This window comes from Schistocerca nitens, chromosome 6, assembly GCF_023898315.1.
Source record: "Schistocerca nitens isolate TAMUIC-IGC-003100 chromosome 6, iqSchNite1.1, whole genome shotgun sequence".
Classification (NCBI taxonomy): domain Eukaryota; kingdom Metazoa; phylum Arthropoda; class Insecta; order Orthoptera; family Acrididae; genus Schistocerca; species Schistocerca nitens.
This window is the reverse complement of record NC_064619.1, coordinates 380,821,437-380,842,410: the sequence shown is the minus strand read 5'-3', so window position 1 is coordinate 380,842,410 and position 20,974 is coordinate 380,821,437. Positions and strand designations below refer to the sequence as shown.

At 41.2% G+C, this 20,974-nt stretch overlaps 1 protein-coding gene across 2 annotated transcripts in view; it reads left to right on the top strand.

Moving 5' to 3' along the window:
* LOC126263075 (hemicentin-2) overlaps positions 1 to 20,974 on the top strand; it is a 2,049,386-nt gene that overhangs the window by 1,800,731 nt on the left and 227,681 nt on the right. The gene's annotated exons all lie outside the window — the stretch shown is intronic.

Here is a 20,974-nt window from a genome sequence, read left to right as displayed (position 1 = left end):
TTAAATAATTGGAGCGCTAGTCCCACTTACGTTGATAATACCGTAGAAACAGACAAAAATTACAGAAATGTCAGAAGTAAACCAAATTAATAATTTTTTTTGTCAGAAGGTAATTGCCGAAAACTTTGAGTCCATTATTTTAAATAGGTGTATTAAGCTACTTTTGTAATTTCAACCGTGTGCTGTTGAATGCTTCTAGGCTTTTAGATCACCTGTAATATCGTCATTCAGATAAGTACTTAGATTGAAACACATTAAGTACAGCTATGCAGAGCAGCGGACTCGTCGGTAGTTGCACATAGCAAATACTGAAAGAAAAACAAAAGAAGATTCAAATGGCTCTGAGCACTATGGGACTTAACATCTGAGGTCATCAGTCCCCTAGAACTTAGAACTACTTAAACCTAACTAACCTAAGGACATCACACACATCCATGCTCGAGGCAGGATTCGAACCTGCGACCGTAGCGGTCACGCGGTTCCAAACTGAAGCGCTTAGAACCGCACGGCCACACCGGCCGGCTAAAAGGAAGATTAATTACCCTTTGAATATAGTAATCTGATACCAGACGTGTAATTGGAGGTCTGGTTTCAGACGACTCAGTCAGGCTTTTCAAAAGAGATCGACTGCGAGCGGCGACCACGCCACGTGCTAACGAGGCGGAACAGAGGGACAGAGAAGCGGAACGCCTCGTTTTGCACGCGCGGGCGAAAATCATCCTACAAGCGCCCGGTTCGTGAATCACAAATACGCTAATTAGCTCTTCGCGCCAACAGAGAACCAGTGGCAAAGTAATGCAGTCGGTAAACATAATTTCACCCTATCACTACAGTGATTTACTGTAGTTGCTCTTCACTTCCTGCATCGTGAGAATACTTCCTCCTGCCTCATACGGTGAGATACAGAGGACAGAAGTATGATGATTACAGTTAATTTTGATTTATGTATTTTTGCGACTGGGGATATTCAGCCGCCAAATAGTTGTTAAAATTAGCTGTCTCTTATTTTGCACAGTGCGCTTCGCTACTAGTTTACGTCGAATGACAATAATTATCAAGCACAAGTTGGCATGAGCGGCTGGAAAGTTATGCCGTAATAAGAGTAATTTGGTCATTTGAGCCCACCATAGTAGTACCAGTGTGAGACTAACTTCGTTGTGAACTTTGCTTCTTTAAGAAAACTATTGTACACAACTGTTATCACTAAAAAAATAAAATTTTTGTACTACAATGGTGGGTTCAAAGGAGCAAATTCCTCCTACTATGGTATAACTTTCCAGCCATTCATGCCAGCTTATGCTTAATAATTGTCATTCGACCGAATCTAGTAGCGAAGCGCGTTGTTAAAAATAAAGATTAACCATTAATTTTAACAATTTAATTTTGATTTAAATCTCAAATTAAATTTTTTTCACATGCACAGTTCATCATTTTCAGTTAAACACTTTTTCTGCATACACCGTTAAGCATCCTGCAACAAAATGAATAGACAACATACACTGACACAAACTGAAATAATTAAGCAGTAGCACATAAAACTTTGACCGCATGGTCCAAACCCGCACTACAGTATTACCATGCCATTGGGATATGTTGATAAAAAATGCACGCTTCCTTGTGGCACACTTTTTTCTTTTTTTCCTGTCTAACGATGCTGGAAAATTTTTCATGTAGAAATCGCAATGTAGCGTGTCCAGAGGACGTACAAGTGAAGCTTATCGTCATGTTTGGGAGTTTGAGATAGATCGAATCACTGGAATTAAGGGCATGGGAAAATCTTACCGCCATATCAGGCAGAAAGTCGGCTGTATTGGAGAACTAGTGGTGACGCCGTGGACTCAGGACAACAATATGACAACAAGAGCAAGCACGGGTCCTTGCCAGAGGACTGCACCACGACAAGATCGTAGGATTTCTCGACTTGCTCTGAGGAACTGACTGACGATAATGACTGAACAGAGACTGCTTTCTGAGTGGCGTCACGAAGCTGGGTTGAAATGCGTGACACAGAGCCAAAGTCTTCTGGGATACTGAGTGTCACGTGTTATTCTCTGACGTTAAGTGATTACTTTGGGCTCTCTTTGAGGCAGTCAGATCGACCCAAAATTTCCGTAGATGATGTAGTGTAAGGTCACAGGAAACAGTAATGCCCGAGACCCATACCCCTTGGAATCAGGCTGTGGTGATGTGTTGGGTATGACAACAGGACTGATTTGATTGTCGTTGAAGGGAGACTAAGTACTTGCCGTAAGGAGGATGTTGTGTAAGGTCACAGGAAACAGTGACGCCCGAGACCCATATCCCTTGGAATCAGGGTGTGGTGAGGTACTGCGTATGATAACAGCACTGATTTGGTAGTCGTTGAAGGGAACCTTGCCGTAATGTGGCAAGAATGTTAGTTCCCATTTTCATGACCTTCATTACCATGGCACCAAATGTCATAATCCATATCATGCTGCATGATAATGCCAGAGTCCACAATAAAGTTCACACCGTATACTCATCACATAATGAACAGATGCTTGACTAGTCTCCCTTTTCGTCACCCATAGAGGATGGTTTTTCGGAATGTGGTTGCAAAACGTATATTTATTACTTCGTGGTAAGTTCCTATGGGACCAAACTGCTGAGGTCATCGGTCCCTAGGCGTACACACTATTTAACCTTAATCTAACTTTAACTTGGGCTAAGGAAAACATACACCCATGCCCGAGGGAGGACTCGAATCTCCAACTGGCGTGAACCGTCGCAATGTGCCGAAGACCAGGCGGAGTATATTTTCATACCAGCCTACAGCCATCAGTCTTAATGAAAATATGATACAGTACGTAATTCAGCATGAAATTCCTTGAAATAACTGTGGGAAACTATTTACTTTTCTTGCCACAACGAACACAAAGAAGTGTTCGAGTTAGTGGGTGCTACATCTTGCGCTGATGTTGATGGACATGAGTTCCGAAGGACATAGTTTAACCTTGTAGTACCCATTAAGTGATCACAATCTACTAAGTTGAGTAAGCATCGTGCTGATGCTTCGATGTGTAAAACCTCCCAGTTCCGACAGTCAAATCACAACCTGCTTGGTATTTAAAACATATACATTGAAGGAAGATTACAAGTGGAAAGACAGAGCTTAACGTCTTGTCGAGCACTATGTTATTATACGGATTGTGGAAGGACATCAGCGGTGTTTCTCTCGAACGGACCATTCCACTGTCTTGCCTCGAGAAAGAGAGGTAACCAAGGGAAAGCCTTCATGGGGACAGGCAGACGGATACTTGAACCACCCCCCTTCGAATACGAGTCCAGTGTTTTAGCATTGCTCTTACGGGCTCGGCCGATGCAGTGTCGAGGGCAGACTGAGAAGTAATGGCTCAGAATTTTCTATATGAAAACCCATAAAGCTTTTTAAATAAAACAAACATTATTAACATTCTACATCTTTACTCTTCATGACGCAGACGCGTATATTTATTCTTCATATCTGCATATTTATTTCCGAATCCTGGCGACCATATTTCTCCCACCGAGACTAGTTTCTCGGTACCATCACTACAAAATGTTGACTTTGATGGCGAGTCCAACACCTCACTTCTACTTGCATCCCTTCAGCACTATCAATGTGAAGGCCTCAGAGGTGTCCCTTGAGTCTTGGGAACAGATGAAAATCGGATGGGGCCAAGTCGGGACGTTATAGAGGATGACCGATGACAGTGAACCAAAGATGTCGGATTGTTGCAGATATTGTAGTGCTTTTGTGAGGCCTAGAATTGCCATGGTGAAGGACGGGTACTCCACGTATGTACGAGCTCTTGGAATTCGAAGGCCTATCACAGCACGTTGTGTGTCACGCACGCACATACGTATGTTACACACGCTACAGTTCGAAGCCCTCTAGAGGCAGAGCGCTGCAAATATGTAGACATGAAGAGTAAAGATGTAGAATGACATGACTGTTTGTTCTTTTTGAAGATCTTAAGAGTTTTCACTTAAAAACATTCGGAAGCATTACTATTCAGCACGCCTTCGCAGATAAACACAGTTTCCTCTACGCAATTCACATTTTAATTTTACGAATAAATTTTACGAATTAATTTGTTCTAAATTGAATAGAATATTGAGGGCGCAAAAGCAACCGCTGTCTAACATGACAAGCTAGTATAAATTTTCGTAGTTTCCAAAAAGTTATCTGACCAGGCCAAAAGAAAACTGGACTCATGATATTTTCAGTTTACAGATTAGTAATGTCCTAGCGTCTATATGTTCAGAATATGGGAGGAGTAGGTGACTTATGTCTGATGTGGAACTCGAGATTGTTAAAGACACCAATTCTGAACAGGCGAACTGTGAAAGAGCTATGATTGATTGTTATTCTTGTTAAGCTTAGAAAAATGTCTGATAACCTTGTGGTAGACGAAGCGCAGAAAATCATTTCATTTGTGTTCGGTAACATTGGAAAACGATCAGTGTTATTTTTCCTCGTTCACAAACTTTGTTGGCCACTAACGGTGGAACGTTGGACTGCGGAATGGTTGTACCTGAGAGAATTCCTGAAACTGGAATGTCATTTGCCAGTTGGTCCGTATGTCCATCAAAAATGAGCTGGAATCGACAAAAATGCAGAATTTTTGTATAATTATTTTTCACCCAATGTATGTTTCTGAAAGAGATTATCCCGCTTTAATATTTTACGATGGATTTTGTATTGATCGTTTTACACTCTTCGAGACAGTTATGTTTAATCGATTCAGGTAGCCTGTACGCCCTCCAAAATCAGTGCTTCTTATGTAGCGTTTGTTTTGTTGGAACGTAAAAATCAGCGTCTCCAACGACATCTTGAAAGATGATTTTAAATGTGTGTAAATTTCTTGAGCGTTTGGAGGCATGAAATTGATAGAATTCCGAATTTCTTTCAACAAAAAACTACAACAAAATAGTTCTGCATATGCTAGATTTGTGAACCAAAGCCACTTTCAGTTTTTCGAAGTAATGACAAATATGGTCAAGCAATTCGCGCCAGTTTTCATTAGTAGAATTGTATTAACAGTTTAATTACCATATTCTCTCTTCTAAATACATGCAATCGGATTAGTTGTGTAATCCTGCATGCGTGACGCACAACATTTTTACATCACGACAAACTTTTGAAGTATGAAATTAAGCTGCCTTTGTTTATACTGAACCAGAGTGCTCTCGTTTTGCAGAAAAAACGGGGCTGTCGTGTTTCTGCCACAGAGACATCAATACCCATTAAAGCCCATCACAACCCCAAACATTCCGCATGTTGACGTACCTTCAAACTCTGAAATATCTCTGACAATTACAGAAATAAAAGCAAAAATATGCCTGGTGCGATGATTATAGCTATTTTCCGATACCAACGGTGATATTAGTTGTGGATCGCTCGATCTATATATTATCAAGAACGCCCTAAGGTGTGTCTTTATCGCACAAAAGCATTTACCGCACGTTTTACTTCCAGTGATAAATAAAAAGAAAACCTCCCATTATATCTTGATTGATCCAGAAGTTGTCAAATAGTTGTCACGTATTATCAAACGATTCAGCTGTGGGGTTAACGCCGAAGTCTCAAGCAACGATCGGCTGATATCTGACTTATTCTACTCGTTCATGAATTCCATACGGCTGAAAGTAAACGAGCCCAGGCTGATATTTTTCCTTACTTTGGTAAAGGATGGATACTGTTCCGCACCGTCGCCTAATAATCACTAAAACCTCTTACGAAATATCAGAAAAGATATCTGCTTGGATTAAACATTTCGTAGCAAACAACGCAGTACGTCTATCATAATTACATTGTCAAATGTGAATGAAGCATTTACTTTAAATCAAGAAACATATAATAGAATCGTTACTGTTAATTACCTCGCAGGTAAAGTTTTACCTCTCGGTAGCCGATCAGAGACAATTCAGTTTTATACTGGGAGGTCACGTTGAAAATCGTCACGAAATGATGAAAAACACTGTCGGAAGTTTCGACTTTCTTTGACTGCGCGACCGGTGATGAGTCACTGGAATCAAAGCCAACCGTGAAGAAAGCGTACAGTATACCACACAGGTTTAGGCGAAGAATCGAAGGGACTGTAATTTACCTACAAATCTCGGCTACATGCTTTCTCTGCAATTCACTTTTAAGAGTTTGAGAGAGCGTTCATAGAACCACTTCCAGATTAGTTCTCGACTGTTCCATTCTCGAATAACACGTTGGAAAAATGAAGACCTAAATGTTTCTGTGTATTCTCTGACTTCTCTTAGTTTGTTAACACTGGAATTTCTTCCTACGTGGGAGGGTGTCAACAAAATAATTTGGCATTCGAGAGAGAGGACTACTGACTGAAATTTCGTGTAAAGCTCCCGCCGCAACGATAACACCATCGTTTTAATGTTGGGACCCCATATCACTTATGATATCCGTGACACTCTCTCCCCAATCGGCTGATAGCAAAAAACGATACGACTTTCCTTGAAATTTTCCCATGTCCTTCGTCAGCCCTATCTTGTAAGGATCCCATATAGTGGAGAACAGGAGCGACAAATAGAAAGTAGGAAATCGTAAAAGATTTGTTTCACTTTGTTAGTGTGCCGGAAATAAAACGTAGTCTTTGGTTGGGCTTCCACACAATATGTCATTGTAATGGTTCGCACATAAGTTGTTTGTAAGCTTAATTCTAACTTACTTGTTTGTATCGAGAACCTTTAAGTTTATATGGTTTATCGTGTAACCCAAATATTACGAACATATTTAGTACTCATATCAAAGATTTCAAATTTTTTGGTTTAGGGTAAACTGACACTTTTTACTCCATAGACATATCATTTTGGAATTCGTTTTTACGTTCTGATAACTTTACTAGGCGGTAAACGGCAGCATTATCAGCAAACAAACTTTGAGGGAAACTCATATTGTCACATGAATCGTTAATATAGAGCACTACAACAAAGAGATTATGACATTCCCTTGGGGAAACCAAATATCTCTTAGGCTTTACTAGAAGACTTCCCGTCAGTTAATACGAACTATGATCTTTCTGACACGAAATTAGAATCCAGTTACACAACTGAGGCGATACTGCACAGGCTCACAATTTGATTAGAAGCTGCTTCTGAGGAACGCTATTAAAACTATTCTGGCAATTCAGAAGTATGGAATCATCTTGGGACCCCTGTCGAGAGCACTTATTACTTCACGTTAATATAGTGAAAGATCGTTTCACAAGAACGACATTTTCTGAAACTAAGATCACTAGGAGTAATTACTGAGCGCTTTTCGTCAATCCGGGACCCCTACGAATTTGGATTAACAATGGAAATGGAAACGACTTAGACCAGATCGCCGCTCTGCTTAACGGGGATGCTTAATCATCGGGAGTCAGCCGGACGTCTGTTATTGTAGATTCAAACGGAAGAACCTGCAAGGAAGGTTCGGTGATTACTGCGAGCCTCACTCTCTAAATTTCCTGAACCTGTGTATGAACATGTCGAAAAAGTACTGATTGTTATTAAATTACGTTGATACTTTCTCACATATCATGTTTATACAATACATCGACCTAAGAAAAGCATTGGGTGGTATAAATAAACGTAAGACGTACGAAACTCTCAGAAAAAAACCCTTATTCACCTTAAGTTAGTGTCAAGTAGTAAACACTGTCTTCGATAAATGGGAGGGTACAATAAGAGTGGATGACCACGAGAGAAATGCTCGAATAAAGCAGGTCACAAGCTACGGATAGATTCTTCCTGCTCTGCTGTATAACTTGTACGTAGAGTAAGAAAGGAGGAAAAATAAAAGGAAGTGTCTTAACCTGGATCAAAATGAATATTCATTGATAAAATTACCTTCATCTTTGGAAGTGAGGAAGAGCAACCGAATCTGATCAACGTAGTGAATTGTCTGCTGAACCTGTAATATGGATTGAAAATAAACCAGAGGCACAAAAGTGTTGAACTGTACAGATGACATCATCAACAAACTTAACATCAAAATAGATGTTAAAAAGGTGGTTAACAAGCTCTAAGGACCCACGGAGGTGGAGGTATATGAACACACCATAACTTTAACCATTTCATGTGAGCAATGAGTGACTATTGAAAACATTTTGTATTTAAATAGCTGACAAACACACGAAGTGAGCATTTTATTAAGTTATCTTCCTCGTTCTCTACAGGATGATCACGGCACATGCAAGACTACAAAAAAACTTTAATACCTGTGCGTACTGTCGCTAAATGTTTTTGTATTGCCATTCTAGCCTGATGGCAAGGTCCACATCACGAATCTTGTTGCTTCGTTACATCACTTGAGTGTCATTACATTTTATGACTGCTAGAAAGCTCTGAAATATCTTTTCATGATTTGGAAAAACTCACGGTTGATTAATAGTCTTTGTTGTTTTAAGCACTGAAGAGCCAGAGAAACTGGTATAGGCATGCATATTCAAATAGGAATATGTAAATAGACAGAATATGGCGCTGCGGTCGGCAACGCCCATATACGACAACAGTGTCTGGCGCAGTTGTTAGATCGATAACTGCTGCTAAGTGGCAGGTTATCAAGATTTAAGTGAGTTTGAACGTGCAGTTCTAGTCGGTGCACGAACGATGGGAAACAGCATCTCCGAGGTAGCGATGGAGTGGAGATTTTCCCATATGCACATATATTTCATGAGTGTAGCGTGAATATCAGGTATGCGGTAAAACATATCGATGCGGCCAGAAAAAGATCGTGGAAGAGCGGGACCAACGATGACCGAAGAGAATCGGTCGACAAGACGGAAGTGCAACCCTCCCGCAAATTTCTGCAGATTTCAATGACGGACGATCAACAAGTGTCAGCGTGCGAACCATTCAACGAAACTTTATCCATAGGGGCTTTCGAAGCAGAAGGCCCACTCGTGTATTCTTGATGACTGCACGACACAAAGCTCACCTCACCTGACCCCTCAGCACCGACACTGGACTGCTGATAACTGGAAACATGTTACCTGGTCGAACAAGTCTCGTTACAAATTGTATCGAGTGGATGGATGTGTATGTGAATGGAGACAACTTCGCGGATCCATGGACCTTGCATGTCAGCTGGGGACTGTTGAACCTGGTGGAGGCTTTGTAATGGTGCGGGGCGTGTCCAGTTGGAATGATATGGGACTTCTGATTCGTCTAGATGCGACCCTGACAGGTGATACGTACGTACGTATCCTGTCTTATCACCTGCACCCATTCATGTCTATTGTGCATTCCGACAGACTTGGGCAATTCCAGCAGGACAATGCAATACCCCATACATCCATAATTGCGACAGAGTGGCTCCAGGAACAGTCTTCATACTTTAAACAATTCCGCTGGCAGCGAAACTCCTCAGACATGAACATTATTGAGCATATCTGGGATGCCTTGCTACGTGCTGTTCAGAAGAGCTCTCCACTTCCTCGTACTATTACGGGTTTGTAGACAGCCGTGCAGGATATAGGGTGTCGTTTCCCGTCAGAACTACTTCAGACACTAGTCGACTGCATGCCACGTCGTGTTGCAGTACTTCCGTGTGCTCACGTGGACCCTACTCGATATTAGGCAGCTGTTCCAGTTTCTTTGGCTCTTCAGTGTTAGTGGTAGTCAAATGAAAACGAAATAGCTAGAAAAAAAAGTAAGTAAAAGCTGTTTATTATTAGAACAGTAATCGTCATAACTCTTAATACTTTTATCCCAATGGAAGCGAAGATGGTGAATGCCTTCGTAGAAAAATGTTTGCCGTTGCCTAAAGAGTCATGATCGTAACCAGGTGTCTACATCTTCGCCGGAAGCAAATTGAAGGCCACCAGTATCCTTCTTTAGAGCTACAAAAATGGAAATCGGGTGGGAGAGACTGGGACTGTGTGTCGGACGTGTAAGGGCTAACTAGCGAAACTACTGCAGCGTAGTTGAAACAACAGGCACTTCAGTACCGGGTAAGTGACGATGACCTTTTCTTTGACTGCAAAGGACCGCTGCTCATTAACTTTTTGGAACACGATGCACAATTAACGCACAGAGGTACGTGCACACTTTTCACATTTCTGATAATGAATGTCTGGAGTGCAGCATTGTACGGAAGTGAATCGTGGACTATAAACAAACCGTAAAATAAGAGAACAGCAGTTTCAGATGTGCTGTTACAACAGTATGCTGAAACGTAAGTTGACATACTTTATGTGACATGAAATGGGAGTATTTTCATCAGAATGGACGAGGAAAGGAATATGTACAAATCAAAAACCAGAAGAAGGAACAGGCTGACGTGTGTTATGATGGGACGAAATACTACCATTGATGCAGTAGATGGCAAATATTGTAGGAGCGGACTGACGTTGGTACCTATTCAAGAAATAATTAAGAACCTCCGGTGTAGGTATTGCCCCACATGAAGAGATTGGAGCAATGAAGGAGAGTTTGAAGGGCAGATGGCAAAAAGACCTCGAATAATGGAAAAGGAAGAATTAGGGAAAATTGGGTGTATACTGAGGGCTGCCTATAAGTTTTCTACCTGTGAACCATCCACAAATGAGTCAGGAAGTGGCACACATAGTGCGATGGCACATGGTGTACACATGTAAATGATCAGATTCACCATGTATGATTATCATTATTTTCTGTTAAGTCATATTAGTAAACATGTCTCCGTTGTGTCTTGTGCCAGGTTTCAGTCGGAGTCTGTAATTAAAATATAGTCCCAGAAGAAATTCTTTCTTCGTGTAACTCGGCTTCTAAGGTCTACAATAAATCACTTTGTGAGAAAGAATAGTGAAGCCATTGCATTAGTACTCCTCATTTATACTAGGGCTGTACCTTTAATAGTGTAAACTAGAAACTATTTACTTACAACGTATTAAAAGGAGATAGATGTTTAGAAATTTTATTGTTGTTCAGACTAGTCAACAGCTTTGTGCAAAGCCCGTTGTCAGCGATGTCGTAGGATGCCCTTAAGAGGAACAGTTATGTTGATAGTTCGAGTGGATCCGTCTAATGACCGATTTAATTAGTCGGTCTACGTCAAAATTGTCACTCCAGCAGTACCAACTCAAAAATGTGGATGTTACACTCCTCCCTACAGTTCTTTTTTCTATTTTTATGTAATGTGTTTCATTCAATGCATTTACCATTTTCCGCATGTTTTGACTTCTCACTTAGTAAATAAATAGCTTTTTGAAGTGATCAACGTTTCTCACCGCCAGTTTGCTGCCTAGGTAGTAGAATACCTTAACTTCGTCTACCCCAACTGTGATGTTCTCATTTCTGCTACTACTCCTTACTTCTGTCTCTCTTCGATTTACTCTGAATCCATATTCTGTACTCATCAGACTGTTCATTTCATTCAACACATACTATAATTCTGCTTCACTTTCACTGAGGATAGTAGTGTCATCAGCGAATCTTACGATTGATATCGCTACACCCTCCATCTTAATACCACTCTTTGAGCTTTCTTTTATTTCCGTCATTTCTTCTTCGATGTACAGATTGGCAGGAGGGGCGAAAGACTACATCATTGTCTTATATCCTGGCCGAGCGGTCTAAGGAGCTACAGTGATGGACTGTGCGTGCGACTGGTCCCGGCGGAGGTTCGAGTCCTCCCTCGGGCATGGGTGTGTGTGTTTGTCCTTAGGACAATTTAGGTTAAGTAGTGTGTAAGCTTAGGGACTGATGATCTTAGCAGTTAAGTCCCATAAGATTTCACACCTATTTGAACTTTTTTTCCTTACATCCTGTTTAATGTGTGCTCTTTCTTCTTGGTCTTCCACTCACATCGTTCCCTCTCGGTTCTTGTACATACTGTGTATTGATCGTCTATCCCTAAAGTTTACCCCTATTTTTCTCGGAATTTCGAACATCTTGCGCCATTTTACGCTGTTGAATTTTTTTTTCAGGTCGACAAATCCAATGAACGTGTCTTGATTTTTGTTTAATTTTGTTTCCATTATCAAGCCCAATTTCAGAACTGTCTCCCTGGTGCCTTTACGTTTCCTAAAGCCAAACTGATCCACATCTAACAGAATTTGGCACGCCCTACTAGAGGCAGAATCCGTGGAGTGTTTGCTGATATGCTCCCCTGCTGGGCGCCGGACGACGACTTCGGGTTCCGCGGCCTTTGCCTCGCACACGCGCGTGGCCGGGACTTGCGCGCAGTTGATATCAAATTAGAGTGACGGAGATTAATTCAGCCCGTGGGCAGAGGGCCGCCGCCGGCGCTACCCCAGGGAAATTCCCGCGGCTGCAGCAATGTTACTTCCGCGCAGCGCGCCCGCCCAGCCTATGATTATTGGATGACTGTATTCTTCTGCACACCGCTACAGGGGCCGAGCCGTGTTTACAGGCTGGAGGGGCTCACTGTTTTACCACACGTGTTGTCTTTCTCTTGCACACCTGTTACGCGTTCTTTCAATTACAGAGTTGACTGTAGTGCTCTGTTGCTTGTTGAATGAGGTAAAAAGAAAATAACTTAGCACAGGTGCTACCAGTGACTTACAGGGGCAGGAGTGAAAAACTTATTCAGAGGGGTGAGACATGACATCTCGTAAAAGTATTCTTTATAACCAAACTGACTTTTTTCTCTAACTATGGATTTTTTAGAATATCTTCTTGCACAAATACGCCGTCAATGCATGAAAAGTTATACATCTCCTAGGTTCAGTAGCCATTATCAGTCCATATAGAAATTTTCTGGACGTGTTTCGCCGAAGCTTTTTCAGTCTTCAACGTAGGGCCTATGACATTTCGGGAAGGAATGTTTTTCTAATGACCCATTTCCGTCGGTGACTTTGGAAGAGGTTCAACGGCTGGATTGAAAGGTTGAGTGCATAGTAGTACTCGGTGAACTTTTAGTTTCCTTTTGAAACTTGCGTGTTGTCCAGTGAAATGGCTGTCATATAGAACCTTCAGTGAGATGAAATATGTGGATCAGCCGTTAATGTGTAATAAAGATCACTGTTGTGGCTCCTATTAGAGTAGTGATGATTTTGACGAATAGATTGGAGTAGTCCATGTTAGTTTCGTCCCATGAAACATAAAACGAGGTGCGTCTGAAAAATAGTGAAATTGACTTTTTATCTACTGAAGCTTTTTTGACAACAATATTGTCCCCTTCAGAGTGGTTCCCTTCGGCCGCTGTACCCAAGGGAAGTCGTTGCTCCCAGTCTCGTTAGCAACGCCTAAGGACTTCAGCTGGTCATCTTTTGAATGTTCTTCAAAGTTCCAAACTGACGTCCTTTACAGACATATTTAATTTCGGGAACCGAAAAGAGTCGCAAGGACTCAGATCAGGTGAACAGAGGCGTGTGAAACAACAGAAATGCGTTCTACTGCCAAAAATTCCGTGGTGGGTGTCGCCGTGTGACAAGGGGCGTTGTCATTATGCAGCAAACAACTGGCCGCGGTGTCCGGTCTCATTCACTTCACCCTTTCTCTGATCCTTTCAAGGACTTCTTTGTAAAACGCTTGGTTGACAGTTTTTCCTCAAGGAACAAATTCTTTAGGAACGATACCCCTACTGTCAAAAAATCAAATCAGCATTGTTTTGAACTTTGATTTGCTCACTCGAGCTTTTTTCGGTAGAGGAGGTGTCTCTGTGTACCACTCCTCACTTTGCCCCTTTGTCTCAGGATCGTACTCAAAAATCCAGGATTCATCACTTTTGATCATATGACTTAACCATTCGTGGTCATTGGCAGCTCTCTCAAGAAGATCAACGCACACATTTCGTTGATTGTCCCTCAGCTCGGTTGTGAGTCTTTGTCACAAACCTTTAGCATGTGTAAATCTTTGGTCAACATTTAAATTGCGTGGAAAGTGCTTAAGTTTGACATATCACGCATCATCCTTGTTGTTAAACATCAGTCTGATCTCACAAGGTCACGCACACGTTCGACATTTTCGTCGTTACTCGAAGCTGAAGGTCTTCCTGAGAGTGGTCCATCTGCTGCTTGTTGTGGGCCTTTCAAATATGATTTGTGCCAGCGAAATACTTGTCTACTAATAAGGACTATTCCCACAAGCTTGTTTCAACTCTTCAAAGTTCACCCTCGCGAATTTCCGGAGTTTAATACAAAACTTGGATTTCATAATGTTGCTCTAAGTTCCACTGTTCTGTTTTCGCAACACACACCAACTTCTCTGATGGCGCTCTTAAAAAGCACGTGATGGCTTTACGGAGCTGAAACTCGGACTAATTATCTGGAAGGGATGAACACACAGGCCTACGTAAGTAGAACAACGCAGCCCTGCCAGATCGCTCGCAGTGTTGTCATTCTCATTTAACACTCACTCACCTCGTATTAATCCATCCATCACTCTTCTGTAATGTATTCGTTTATGTTCATACTTACTTGAGGGGAGGGAATACTAAGTGTCGAGATATTTTGCCCATTTCGAAAGAGGCAACAGTCCTTCCGTGAACGACCGCCAGTTGTAAAAGTAATGCATTTAGTTTTCAACTTTGTCATTCATAATAGAGACGACAGTTAATTTTACATCGAATCATTTCGAAGTTCCAAAAGGGTAACGGCTAGGCATACAAATCTCGTGCGATGCATCTGTGTCGTGGTAAACAGGTGTACAGTTGTGTCGCCTTGTGCCACACAAGTATCTTCGCAGTATTCCTCGACACAATATCTGATTGAGATGTACATTCGAGTTCCCCACTAGCAAAATAACTGTCTTTAATTAAGTTTGTCACGAGTTAAATTCCTTTATAAGCTACACTGACGGGTATCCCAAGTGCAATTATACACTATTTTATGCAGAATTTGGAGTGGCTGTAGTCCTTGTAGCTCCCAGTTTGACAGTATAGGTAATTTTTCATCTGTGTGTGAATATCTTTAAACTTAAAAAGTAGAAAAATATGAAGAACTAAGTAACAACACAAAGAGAGGAAACTTCTGCCATTCGGGTATTCTAAACAGTTTCGCCTCACCTTTAAAGTGCCTCATCATTCATGCACTTTTAACGTAATACTTCTGTCTAAATACTCTCCGCCTCTTATTGCAGCCTGCCAAGAGAATTACCCAAGTACAAGACCGTTACTGTGAAATTTGAAACATACGAATTAATTGTAACTCCTTCAACCGTGTGTTTAAATTCCTTTATTCAAATGCGACCGATTTCGGCGACCCTCTGTACCGTTACCGAAATCTGCCAGACTTTAATAACGAAATTAAAACACACGGCTGAAGGTGTTACCATCAATCCTCATCTATTGACCTGCCTTTGCACCAATCCCCATAGAAGATGGATACATAAAAACGGAAATATACAGTTGGTAATACAAATTTCAGATTATTTACCTGTGAAGCTGGTCCTAAGGATCACGCTAGTGCCGTGCTGTTATACCAGTGTATTTTTTGAACGAATGCACGATATCTGCAAATGTTAATTTGTATTTGTTTTATCCTCTGAGCACCATTTTTGGGCCGGCCGCGGTGGTCTCGCGGTTCTAGGCGCGCAGTCCGGAACCGTGGGACTGCTACGGTCGCAGGTTCGAATCCTGCCTCGGGCATGGATGTGTGTGATGTCCTTAGGTTAGTTAGGTTTACGTAGTTCTAAGTTCTAGGGGACTGATAACCACAGCAGTTGAGTCCCATAGTGCTCAGAGCCATTTGAACCATTTTTGGTTAAAGTTTAGAGCAGCGATTAACCTGAAAGTAAGTTACGATGCATGTAACAATTTACGAGATACATTTGTTAGCTGTTCCATCATCAGCGAATGCAAGCTAATAAGAACTGGCTGAGTTAAACTGACGAAAGGTCTACAGATTTAAAAATACTGGAACACGAAATGTTATTCTTTCGGAAAAACTAGCTTGCCTTCGTATTGTCGCCACTGTAAAAGTTTGAAACATATCAAGTGCGATAATTTACATCGCACTGAGCAGTCAGACTTCTTAATTAAATGAAGGGCCGGTTCTAAGCTATTGCTATAATCCGTAGCTATTTTTGTGAGATTGCCGCAATGGTGGCTATGCAAACTTCCCCCAAGCTTGTTATTGCCGTTTGTACAACAACACTCACCAAATTTTTCCTCTTGTTATTCTGTTAATAACATTAGAGAGAGAAAGAGGGTACGAAATAATAAAACAAAAGTCATTAGGGTACAAAATATATAATTATTCGCACCAATACATTTACAATGACCGAAACATCTTACCACACCAAAGCCAGGAGGAGGAAAGGTAACGATGCAAGTAACAAAGAAGAAAGACAGACAAATGGTAAATATCATCTCACAAAGATGTTGTAGTGTGTATCCATTCCTCCAGATTTTGAAACATTATGGATTTAGTAACTCAGTATATACTTATGTTTGGCAAAAACAGTTTTACTAATACAAGAAGAACGAAGAAAATACAGGTATGTCGTTATACACTTCAGCGTAAGTTGTGGTTAAAAAGAAGTTACTCCAATGTTACAGTACTCTTTTTACAAAGATGGTTTTCTGTATTTACCAAATAGCATCTGCATACGAGTAGCTTTAATATCGTATCAAAGTATAGTAGCTAAAAAAAATCTAATATTTTACATCTACATATTAAAACCACAATATCTTAGGATTAAGGTATTTTCATTTTGGGTCTGCGTTCGTCTGGTGTTACCATGGAAACTCTGGTGAGCTCAAAAGCGCTGCAGGCTTTCGTCTTAGGAATGATACAGTACAGTCGAGTAACTTCTTATTTCGTAAATCTTTTCATTTATTTGAAACTCAGTCCGGTTGGATAATAATCAGAGATTTACAGAATTAGTTATGGAAAATGCCCAACACTTTCCGTCGGTCGAAAGGGAGGAACGTTTGGCACTCGGTTTAAAGAACGCACAATATGTGATAGTAATATTTCAACCTTTGTAACCGATTTAAGCCATGAAAACACAAACCGCTCGACTAGTGAGTCGATGCAGGTTCTGCAAAGAATACATAAAGATAAATAACTGGATATGTTGGAAGAAATGGAAATTTTTAGGGATCGTAGAGACCAGTCCGACAGATTTTTAAATGAGGAAGAAGATCTACACAGTTAGAAGTTCCTCAACAGTTGTGTTCCAGTTGTTCGACGCATTCTTGCAGCACCTAAGGACTCGCCAGAGATGTTACTGTCGTACAACACTAATGCAGAAACAGTACGGGTGATGGTGAAAATACGTTATCCTAATACATTGTGGTTTCAGTATTACTATACTTTATATTCAGTTAGCCACTGCTCCTAGCAGTACATGCAAGATGTCAGTTTCATACATAAAGCCTATAGGAAATGAGTGGGAGGAACATTCGTGACAGGAACTTGGAAATATGTATTTAATCGGTAGGTATACGACAGAACGCACTGCCAATATGTTTCAAAACGCCGCGCATAAAACCAGGATTTTTCCTGGAGTCATACCTCTTTTTCGATTGGTGACAGAAAGGTAGGGTCAAATACAAAAGCGAAAATCTTGGGCTAGGTACCATTTCTATACCCAACGGAAGGATCATCTCACTATAACTGTCTTATGCTATAGGGTCCAAGTCCGAATACTGCACACTTCTTCCAGCTTAGGCAAATGGAGCAAATCGATTGGTTCTTTTTGCGTTAGATGTGGTCTATGGTGTATCTTAAGGGGCTTACGGCGGCACTTTATTTTATGGGCGGTTCCTGAGAAAATAAAAAATCGTTCTTCACCTTATTTTGCCGATAGCAACGGATATCCAAATCACTAACAGCATGAAACTGCTCAAACCTGAATGGTACATTCTTCGGGCATTTATCTAGAGCTACCATATTCCCGTTTTCAAAAATCTTCCGTTGTCGAGAAACGCCTCATAACCGAGCCTCGAATTCCGAGACCACTACGAACAGCAGATGGCTGAAATTTTTACGATATAATCCCAAGATCCCGATCTTTAACACCTTTGAAAATTTTCTTCATATTTTCATCTACTTTCGAGATATATAGATTCAAAGCTACCCTGCTTGCACTTGCAAACGAACGTAAAGTACGTTGTAAGGCGAAAACGTTGTTGATAAAGTTATGTGGCAACGAGAAATACGCTGTAAAGTGTCTCCCTTATCATCAGGAGTATATAGTACTGAAGCACACGCAAAATTTTTGTGCACGTGAAAGTCCAAGCTAAGGTGTGCAATTAGTTTTGTGATATCTCAGTTTCACATAAGTAAACTATCAAAAATTGAGTTTTGAATACATTACTGGAGACAAATGGCTCAAATGGCTCTGAGCACTATGGGACTTAACTGCTGAGGTCATCAGTCCCCTAGAACTCAGAACTACTTAAACCTAATTAACCTAAGGACATCACACACAGCCATGCCCGAGGCAGGATTCGAGCCGGCGACCGTAGCGGTCGCGCGGCTCCGGACTCTAGCGCCAAGAACCGCTCGGCCACTCCGGCCGGCTTACTGGAGACAGTCAGCGATCAAAATAGAATATTTAAAATTAATTACAAACCAGCGTGTGTCGTAAAGAGACGTTTACAGAACGTGCCTTTACGATCTAATCCGGTTTATAGGTCATTTCATATATCAAAATTTTATTTCCCGATACAGATCCTTTCGTATGAGTGACATGCCCTGCTATAGCACCGAAAAGAAGGGAAGCAGCAGAAAAATACTTTTATCGGAGCGCAAGAAAGGTGAATATGCTCCTGTTTAAACCCTAGTTTGACCGAAAAATGGGGTACCAGTTGCCACATTTTATATTCCTTACCACGTTTAAGAATTTTCCCAACAATTTTGGCATGCCAGCTCTTCACGTTTTTTATGGTGAGATAGATGGGGACAGTGGCATTGGAAAAAGAACAGAAAAGTAATAAATACTGGAAGATATAGAAAGAGTGAAGGAGACAAGGGCATTGCGAGAAAGAGAGCGACACAGCGGCATTGGAACATAGTTGACAGTGACAGAACAGAGGCAGGAAAAGAGTGAAGGAAACAGTGCCGGTGGGAAAGGTGTAAAGAGGAGGACAGAGTGGACGTGTGTGAGAGCCAGTGATAACGAGATAGAGAATCTATGCCAATGACAACGGGTAAGAGAGAAATAGTGACTGTGAGTAGAGAAAGCAGCAGTGGGGTGGAATGAATGAGATAATAACAGTAAGAGAGAGCATTAGGGAGACAGAGGACACAGTAGCAGCAGGACAGAACGAAGGAGACCGTGGCTGTAAGACGGGGAATAGTGATAGTTAGAGAGAAACAAAGACAAAATAACAATAAGTGGGGCTGCATGAGTGAGTGAGAATGGGGTAGTGGGAGTGGATGAGTATGAGCGACTTGCAGCGATGCACTAGTGGTTGTGAGACAGTTACAGGTAGGAGAGCTATCAGTGTCCACTTCTGATTCAGGATAAAAACGAGCGAATATTTTCGCAAATAAAAAATTTCGGGAGGATTTTGAAAGATGCAGAGGAAGATGGAATGAGGCAGCTGGTACCCCAGTTGTCAATCAGAGTCCATTAAAGAGGAGCATATTCGCCTATTCGCGCTCCGATAGAAGCATTTTTCGGTTTGTTGATTTACTGTTCAGGTAGTCGAATGAATCTACAGCGCAAAGTTTCACAAAAGACACCATTCCAACAGATGAAATTTAGTGCCGTGGACAGAAACTTACGAGAAACTGAGCCATACAGGGAGCTGCTGTTTGTTCGTGACAAAGAGCTGTGCCTAGGAAGGAATTTAATGAGAGGTCATTGGGTGGTGTGGCGGCAGAACAAACATTAAACCCTCATCAACCCATCCGCAAAAATCACACTTCGAAGAAAAGCGTGGAGAGCACTGATAGGACTGCAACTTCACCATTAAAATAAATGTGTGACCATGGAATGCGGCCAGATGATTTGGAACCCGTTCACTTTCGCCAGTAGCTCACCTACGCAGGGGTTCAGTGCCAACTTCCTGCAGTTTGTGTTAGTTATGGGAGGGTCTTGCTTTAATCGTAATGCTTTCGACTCGTCTGGTGAGAATACATAAACAGTACTTACTTGAAATCACCACAAATGATTCCATATAAAATCTTATGCCAAAACGGTATAACATTAACTGATAGAATCTCATTTTATGAATAGTGAACTTCATCTGGTGTCCTTTTCAGATGTCCTCCACAATTGTTCAAGACGCTACCTCTTGAGGGCTGCGAGAACATATGGTGCCAAAAGAATGACGGAGCACCCAACGTCGATGTTAATTTCCGTGACTACCTGAGCAAGAAAGTCGACGGATCCCACTACTGTGGCTTAATTCATAAAGTCATTGGTCTATGAACTCCAGGAGGAAGAAAATAGAACTGAGTCCTAAGCTATACAGTGGACAACAACGACACATAAGAGAGAGAGATCAAATTTTATGTGGTTTTTGTAATGCACACATTGAGAGTTCTTATGTTCATTTCCTAAAGTTTCTATGACGTTGTGTTGTGGCTATGAAGTGGAGGAGCTTTATCTCAACAACAAACCACATATCTGAAGGAGGCAATTAGTGCCTAATCTCATAGTACTCAGAATTCTCTACGACCAGGTTAATTTGCACACTGCAATTTTGCGAAAACCCATATAGTTGATCTCGCAGTTATCTCTAAATATATTCTGGTGTTTCACGTGAAAATGTTTCTACAGAATTTATAAGAATTGTTTTTTGTTGTTAACGCATAAAAAAGGTTTTAGACAAGTGTGACATTACTGAGACAGTAATTTTATTTCATCCTCTACGCCAGGCAACCGTCAAATTGACCAGAACTGGATTCCATTTTGAATAATTCTTTTCTTTCAGTCATTTAAATACTTCGTAGATTCGGCACATAGGTTTCAGCACAAGTCAACAAGAGCAACATCTAATCCATTTCAACCCTGGCTGTTTGGTTGGTAGATTTGGGGGAGTGGACCAAACAACGAGGTCATAAATCCCATTGGATTAGGGAAGGGTGGGGAAGTAAGTCGGCCGTGCCCTTTCAAA